We start from the raw sequence: 8834 nt of genomic DNA, 5'->3' as shown, positions 1-8834 counted from the left end.
GGTAATACGGACATCTAAAAGGTCACTTCCATCGGTAAAAAAGGTCACTCCTACTGTGCATAGCATCATACAATGTTTAATTCTCCCTATGGCTTTTCGAGGTAGGGTAGAAGGTTCAACATAGGTTCTAAATTCTTCATACAAATTTTTCATGTTGATGCTTTGATTTTCTTGGCTTTTCTTCATACAAATTTTTCATGTTGATGCTTTGATTTTCATGGTTTTCTACTAAAAGCCAAGTTTTTCGTCCAGTAAAGTGAGCAATGAGGTCATTTGCATTGACCTTGGTTGGGTTCATAAGGAATTGTTTTTCCAATAGATCATTTGGGTCACAAGTTGGGGTAGGGAGGTCTAGTATTTCGGCAAATTCATCTAGTAATATTGTCATTTCTCTCCATGAAAACCAAAAAGAGGAGGTCTTTGGGTTCCAACGCTCGGCGATTGCATGTACCAAATTTTCATCAACTAATTGCATTCCTCTAGCTGCCACTATATCTAGCCCACATTCTTCAAAGTAAGAAGGAAACATCCGAGAGAAGGTGGGATGCCAAGTCTGATACCATTCGGGAGCCAAAGGTTTAGACTCAATAGAAATGTAGGTGGACCGTTCGGGACCTTCCCCAAAGAGGATGTAATCATAAGGGAATGTGACACCATGTTGAAAAGAATACATCTTCAATGATGACTCTAAAAGATAAAGATTAAATTAGTGGAAAACATTGACTAGGTTGACAAAGACAATATGAGGTAGATGTGTGGAATGAGGTTGTAAATCATCACACAAGGTTTCACGCACATCAACATCTATCATGAAATAATTTTCTTTTTTTTTTTAGAAAATTGGGTATAGGAACCTAATTGAGATAATTTTGTATCTCGATAATCCGATGTCAAGTTATGCTTATATACCTTAGCCAAATGGCTTAGTACGAGCATAGATTCTTCCTTAGGCAACTAAGGGTAGAGTTCATCAACTTCTTCATGATCACTCGTCCATATACCATAAATTACCACTCATGGTACTAACGAGGGGGCTTTCCCGCCCAAGGTGTGGTCTAGTTGTAAGGCTTAGTCTTGTGCCACCACCAAAGACCAAGCCTGGCAACATGATGACCGGGACAAATAGGTATGAGGAATTTTGAAATACGAGAAATCATATAAAATGAGTTGTCTCTAATGCAATGTTGCTTAAGTTTGAAGATTAAAATATAAGAGCAAACATGGTTTTCAAACAACTCCTAAATTGAGAAGTGTGGTAAGTGATCATAGATATGTGTGAACATGATTGATCCTCCTCAATTAGTCCTATGTGCAAGAAAACAATCACAATCACCAAACAATTCAATGAAATGCTAATGGGGTCGATGCCAAAATAGGCGACATACTTTATCCTTGGCAATATATGAGATGTTCAAATTAGTGAAAATGCATCAATTATAATCATAGCCAAACGATGACGGGTCCCATCACGGTTGCCATCTGTTTGCATCCCAAAATTTTCATTGGTTTTGGAGTGCTCCAGAAAAATGAGGTTTTTGTTTTGAAAGAGGAAAGAAAGGGACTCACCCGTCGGTACGAGGATCGACCGTTCCCAGTGCCTTTACCGGGGGTAATCAACCCAAGGGCTATGTTTATCATTGATGCATTTCGTTTTAACTTAAACATCTTTTTGATTCTATATGCGGTGTAGAAAATATTGAAAGTTTGAAGTTTCAAACTTTTCAAAAGGTTCTTGAAGAGTTGCTTGAAAATGTTAAATGATTTGAGGAAAAAGTGTAACTAGTAAATATCATTTGAAAAACTTGTGAAATCATTTTGAAATTACTTTGGTGTTCTCTTAAGACTTTAAGTAGGTTTGAGATTTTGCTCTAATTCGGTTACCACCTACCTAGAGCTCCATCCCTTCTTGCTTAAGTTCTTTTGGAGAGATGCTTGTGATCATAAGTAAAACATTCCTACCACAACATTCATCTAAAGTTGTTCCTACCACAACATATATCTAAGATTTCGTTGTTATAATTATTGTATATAAGAAGGAAAAGTTGTTGAAAAGGGATAGTAATTGTAGACCATCAAGCATGATTCCAATATTGGGTCATTACTTTGTTTGTGGTCTTAATGAAGTTGGCAAATAGAAAGTTCGTGAGAGGAGAATGTTAAAAAGAATACAAGAGATAAAACACTCTTATGAAAAGAAAGAGAGAGATAGAGAAAGACAAGCATACATGTGTACATACCATCACATATACACATATATGAAAGCTTAAGAGAAAAAGATGTATTGATTTGAAGAGAAATAGAGATTTTAGAGGAAAAGAAAGATACCATACGTATATATGGGTATGAGACATTTTATAAGAGAAGATATTTGTCATGAAAAGAGGAATAAATATTTGAAAGAGAGGAAATGGAGCACATGTACATACGTATTCATGCACATATGAAAATTTATAAAATGGAAAGTAAAAGCATAGAGAGAGAAAGATGGGGGTTATCATGTTGGCATAGATGTATATAACATGTGTATACATCCATACCTTCACAAGATTAGAAATCAAGGAACAACTTAAAATTACCAACTTCAAGTTTAATTTGGGCCGGAGAGGAGCTTGGACTCATGCAAGAGTCTAAGCTAAGTCCCTAAGGCCATGTTAGAAGGTTCCTTTTGAAAATGTTTTGGAAAATAAGATTTATATAAGCATAGAATGTTATTATTTAGTTTGTTGTAAGGGATATATTTCTTCCACCGTTGGGTATGGAAGAAAACAAGCAACATAACGAGACACTCGTTAGGGTTCCTAATGGGATGATTAAGAAGGAAACTAGCACAAAATGACATGCAAATGCATATTAACATGTATATTTTCGTGAGGGTATATCCCGGGTTGGACAAGTCCCAACCTCAAAAATTAATATAAAAATAAAGAGTTCCCAAACCAAACTCTCATTCCCACCATACATTCACATATAAGTAGCAAATCAAGCAACTATGCATGGATAATATATAGACAACATTCAAGGAAGGAAAGAGAGAAAAAGGATGGTGGAAAGTGCAAGGTTCAATTAGGAGGGAGGACATGATGTAACTATGAAATGATGTCACCTCATCTTCTCATGTTCCCGGTGCACTTGAGTATAGCCTCTTGACTCTAAAATAGAGATTGAGAGCTATCTCCTTTGGCCATGGGGAAATAAGGAATAGAGGAAAATAAGATGAAGCAAAAGAACAACAATAATGTATTAATGAAAACAAAGAACATGATTAAAATGAAAGATCATCTCATCTTTCTATGCTCCCGGTGCACTTGAGCATAGCCTCTTGTCTCTAAAAAGAGATTGAGTGCTACCTCCTTTAGCCATAGGGAGATGAAGATGAGGAGAAATTATAGAAAGAAAAACAATACCATATTTAATAAAAGATAAAGCATGATTCAATCACAAAATGAAAAATCATCTCATCCTTCCATGCTCCCAATGCACTTGAGCATAGCCTCTTGTCTCTAAAAAGAGATTGAGTGCTATCTCCTTTGGCCATGGGGAGAGGAGAAAGAGAGAAAAGAAAATAACAAGAACAAGACTATATTGAAGAAAGGAAATAACAATAATAACAAGAATATATTCATGAAGGGAGAGAACAACAACAACAAGAATACTTGAAAGAGCATGATTTGATCATAAAATAAAATATCATCCCATCTTCTCATGCTCTCGGTGCACTTGAGCACAGCCTCTTGTCTCTAAAAAGAGGCTGAGTGCTATCTCTTTTGGTCATGGAGAGATGGGGAGATGAAGATGAGAAGAGAAAATGAAAACAATCAACAAGACTATGTTCAAGAAAAAGAAGTAGCATAATAATAAGAACATATTAATGAAAAATAACAACAACAAGAATACTTGAAAGAACATGATTTAATCATAAAATAAAATATCATCTCATCTTCTCACTCTTCCGGTGCACTTGAGCATAGCCTCTTGTCTCCAAAAAAAGGTTGAGTGCTATCTCCTTTCGCCATGGGGAGATTAAGATGAGAGAGAAAAAAAAAAAAATGAAAGGGATGATGATTATATACCTCTAATGAGAAATGACCTAAGGAAGATAAACACCTTCACTTGAAATCCCCTTTGAGTGAAGCTCCAAGATGATGCCTCCAAGAGGGTTGTAGTTTGCTTCAAGTTGGAGAGGAATATGGAGAGAGGAAGAGGGAGAGAGAGAGAGCTTAAGAGAAACTCTAAGTCTTCAAGTGAGAATACACTAGAGTTTCTTCTTGCCCAAAGGGGGGATATGGGGGGTATTTATATAGGATTTTGGAGCCAAAACTCAAAATTTGAATTTTTTTTACCTAAAAAGACTAAAATCACCCTCCAAAAGGAGATTTTTTGGTCAAAAGGAAGGACAGATGGGGTATCTTGTCTACTCAAAAAGACTAAAATTACCTTGTCAAAGGAGGTTCTTTGGTCAAAAGGAATGGCAAATGAGTCTTGTCCACCCAAAAAGACTAACATTACCCTCTAAAAGGAGGTTCTTTGGTCAAAAGGAATGGCAAATGGGTCTTGTCCACCTAAAAAGACTAAAATTACCCTCTAAAAGGAGGTTTTTTTGTCAAAAGGATGGGCAAATGGGTCTTGTCCACCTAAAAAGACTAAAATTACCCTCTAAAAGGAGGTTTTTTTGTCAAAAGGTAGGGCAAATTGGTCTTGTCCACCAAAAAAGACTAAAATTATCCTTTAAAAGGAGGTTTTTTTGGTCAAAAGGAATGGCAAATTAGTCTTAAATGATCGATTTGGATCTGAACTTGGGTTTTGGATTTGAAAGTAGTATTTTGGATTTAATTTTGATCTGAAAGTAGTATTTTGGATTTAATTTGGATCTGAAAGTAGTATTTTGGATTTAATTTGGATCTAAGAGTTGTATTTTGGATTTGAATCTTGTGCCTAAATTTGAATTTCGCACTTTGATAAAACATCATATTCCTTTAGAAAAATTTGGGGTGATTACAGTATCTCTTTCTTTATATTCTACATAAGGTCTTCTAGGGGGTTGTCTAGGTGAATAGAATAGTACAGGTGGAGTTGACGGGGGCTGTGCTTGTTGTTGAGGTTGTTGTTGAGCTTGTGGTGATCTCCTTGTAGTAACTAAGGAAGATTCTGGGGCATCTATTTCCATAAGATTTTTTGAGATGTTCATTGGTTTCTGCATATAAGCATCTTCTAGTCTATTTATCTTGATATTTCTCGTAGGATCTATATATAGGTTTTCTTCTTCTTGAATTTTTCCTTCTGCGACTAATTTTATTTCTAGTCTAAGGATATCTTCTTTTGATAAGTCAAATCTCTTAGGAAGTAGAATACAATTATTTTCTAAGGCTTCCATTTAATCTTCTATCTGGCTTCAAAATTCTTCAGATTCGTTTTCTTCTTTATGTTGTTTTTCTTTATAGTCTAAAAATCTCACAAAACATTAAACTTTCTTCAAGAACTTTGACATTAGTATTTATTTCTAGATTTTTACTAATATTCCAATCTAAGTCTTCTAATTCTTCAGGATCAATAGCCATAGGCTTAATCATCCTGATACCTTTACTAGTCATAGATTCGATTATAGCCTTAGTATCGATTTTGTACTTTGTAGTACTACTATTAGTTACTTTTCCTAAGAATCCAACATTTACAAGTAAATTAGCTTTTCCCGTAAACGTTTCATATCCTTTAGTTTGAATTCCTATGATAATATGTTCAAGGTCTCTTATGCTTAGCAAGAAATCGGGTGCACAATAAAATATGCCTTTGTTGTTAGACATACCAATTTTCATGCTTTCTATAATGGCCTTCCTAGCATCGTTTGCCCATCTCTTATCTAGTAAAGTGATTAATACTTTTGTTCCTAGATTTCTTCTGGCTAAACCCTTAATTCCTATAATTATTAAACTAAGATGGATAAATCTATTATGGTTTCGTAATAATTATTTAATACTGTCGTGACTAACGATGCCAATGTTTTGATGTTCAGTAATTACACAAACTTCTTCTTCTCTGCTTATTATGACTAACTGTGGTTAACACTCCAAGTCCCTGTCCTATATAGAGTTCTAGGATTTAACAAAGAGAGTTGATGATTATAGTAGATTTCTAAATCTCTATTTACATCGATTATTTCTTCTAATGTTCTAGGGCTGGACCCTGGGTTCGAATTATTCTAGTTAATAGATTTTCGTCTATATCACCTTATCTCATTAGTGTCTGAGACTAGAAAAAGAACGTCTTACAACTATTATCTTCTAGAAAAAGCTTTAGGAATAGGGGTAGGGGTAGATTTGATCCCACCGTTTCCTATGTTTAGTTTGTCTAGTCTTTTGGTTAATTCTTCTAGGTTTGCTTCCTGTGGTTCTGGTTTTTTGCCTATGGTTCGTTCGAGTTGGCTAATTCTTTGGTTTAGTTTTATCAGCATAATATTATAAGGTTTAGTTGGCGAACTATAAGTTTATCAGAACTACTAGGTGGATCGTATCTGGTTAGTCCTTCTGCATCGGGGTAGTAGGTTCTTGTTTCTTTCAGACTTTGTATGTAAATATCTTCTTTATCACTCATAAAGGTCTGTAAAGTTTACTAGTTTTTCGGGTCTTATGTTTTGGGTATATTTTAGGATTCAAATATTCTATGTTATGCATATAATAATACGAAAGAAAATTCAGTAAACTAATTAAACTGCTAGTAAATATTTTTGGATTTTTTGAAAAACACATTTTGCTGAAATGAAAGGGTTCTTAAGGCTACAGTTTTTCGAAATCAAAAGGTTCTTGAGCCTACTATGTACTCATCTCTTTTTATCCCACAGTCCTATGTATCAAGCATACAACTTCACACTCTGTTTACGAGTCTTTAGTTTTAGGTTGGAAAAATTCTTTTCACAGGAACAGGGTTCTACGAACAGATAACACATCTATTATAAAAAAGAACAAACTAAAACATGGTAAGCTTATGGTATGATTCCCCCAATTTCGAAAACTTGTTATATTCTCTTTTCATAGAACACCATGTGCGACACCTTGTTATCCCATTCAAACCTCACCGTTTGTCTACTATTTTTCTCCTAAACGGCCTCCTCGCCTCATGGGTACTTCTTTTCCACAATAGCCTTTTGGTTTTAAAGGATTTACATAGTGGCTCGTCCAAAGAATAAAGAACTCAAAAACACGGGAATCAGATCATGAACAAAACATGTTACAGCAGGTTCTTTCTTATAAAGCATGGTTCCTATGCATAGATCCTGGCTAGGGCCAGAACTTTCAACATAAAACACAAAGATTCATAACAACAGATTATGCAGGCATATGTAAAGATACATGCTTCCGGGGAAGAGACTTTCTCGTTCGGCTTATAAGCGAAACACGAAAAAAAACTTTAAACACACATAAAAACTGACATTAAAGACAAAACATACTTACAAGACCAAGAGCGTACTAGGCTCTGATACCAGTTATAAAGGGGGGCCGGATTTATGCACGAAAAGCGCCAGTTCGCTTTTTACAAGTCTCATCCTCACTTCCAAGCGATGTAGCAGTAATCTTTTCAATGGTATTGGTCTATGTCGATGATTTAGTCACTGTTCTAAGTCTCCTTTCATACACTGAGATTAAGTCTCTCTTAGTCCACCCTTGGATCCATTAATCTTAGAATGGACTCCAGTAGTTCTGAAAAAGAAAAAAATGAGAAAATGGAAGGAAAAAGAGAGAAGTATGTAAAAATAATGAGAATGAAAAGAGATTCTGGTTAAACCCATATACGTGTGTATGTGCGTATTTGTTATTTGTCATCCTCACGAGAGGGTTATAGGTAGGACTCATCTTTTCCAAAGAAACATGGGTGATAGCCGTGGCAGCAGTGATGGAACATAAATTTTATTTTTAAAGAGCACGGGCATATAGTTCAAGCAAATTAGTGCCGCCATAAGAAAGATGCCTGTACTTTTAGTTCCTTTTTTATGTGCACATATGTTTTGTTTTATGTTTGTACAACCAATGTTCTGAAAAAAAAAACTTAAATAGATAATGAAATTTAGCATGTTGAGGTTTTATTAAAGTAAATTTTGGAAAAATAACTATAATAAATATTTTCTTTAAATAAAAACAATAAACCAATGGCGTTATGCAAATAATAAGAAAGTGTTAACTATAAGTTCTTAATCTTGATAATATTAAAAATTATATTCGTAAAAACATGGTAAAATAGTAAGGTATTCAAGGGGATTTTGATAAAAGGCAGAATTGAATTTAAAATCCAGAAAATATCCCAAAAGCATTTAGTGATGCTATTTTTCATTGAAATTAAATTATATTGATATTTATACATGTTCTTATGAAATGAAATCGAAGTTTTAAAATAGACAAAATAAAAAAATAGAAAGAGTTAAAGGGTTCTGCCTAACATCATATTTTCATCCTTCAAAGCCTGTTATCTTAATAAACAAGTTTTGGCACATTGTCATCTTTTTATTAGACCATTATTGTCATTTGTTCAATAAAAGATAAGATATTTTTTATTCCAATACTATTGCTTTCTTATTGATTTTTTTCTACTATTCAAATATATAAACTTGAGGGTTAAAATATATTAAACCATGGTTATATACATTCCATCTATACTGGCTAGAGAAGATCAACACTCGGTAATTCTAACTAATACTGTACATATTGTCTTTACCTGATTTTCAAGTCTAAATTTGCATGAAGATATATTAGTCTGAAACATATGTAAAACGTTTGAATTATGCACACACACACACACACACACCCAATCCATGTACATGTAAAAGGATGCAAATGCGTTAGCTCTATCCA

The sequence above is a fragment of the Nymphaea colorata genome, chromosome 8 (assembly GCF_008831285.2).
Source record: "Nymphaea colorata isolate Beijing-Zhang1983 chromosome 8, ASM883128v2, whole genome shotgun sequence".
Lineage (NCBI taxonomy): Eukaryota > Viridiplantae > Streptophyta > Magnoliopsida > Nymphaeales > Nymphaeaceae > Nymphaea > Nymphaea colorata.
Note: the sequence above shows the minus strand (reverse complement) of the source record.